This window comes from Nematolebias whitei, chromosome 9, assembly GCF_014905685.2.
Source record: "Nematolebias whitei isolate Nwh7 chromosome 9, NemWhi1, whole genome shotgun sequence".
Taxonomy (NCBI): Eukaryota; Metazoa; Chordata; class Actinopteri; order Cyprinodontiformes; family Rivulidae; genus Nematolebias; species Nematolebias whitei.
The window spans coordinates 52528609-52528930 of NC_056506.1; positions in this window are offsets into that span (position 1 = coordinate 52528609).

Below are 322 nucleotides of genomic sequence, written 5' to 3' on the forward strand. Positions count from 1 at the left end.
TCTAACCGGTACGAAGAGGTACAAAAACGTGACGTCAGAACACTGTCGGTTACTGATTGGTCGGGGGCGGAGTCGGGGGCGGAGTCACTGGATCCTTCAGAAACTTTTCAAAACAATAATCTGCCATTTGCAATTTCTTGGACTGGAACAGCAGCTGGATTTATTTTAAAGATTTTTAAAACAATACTGACAACATCTTGGTCTAATGCTGATGTGCTGGCATTTTTTGTGCTTGGTGGCTGACAACATAATTTAGAGCAAGCTGGATGGAGCTCTGCTGGTCTACCCTGATCCTCCCTCCGGAGCCTCGGAGCGCCAGGCC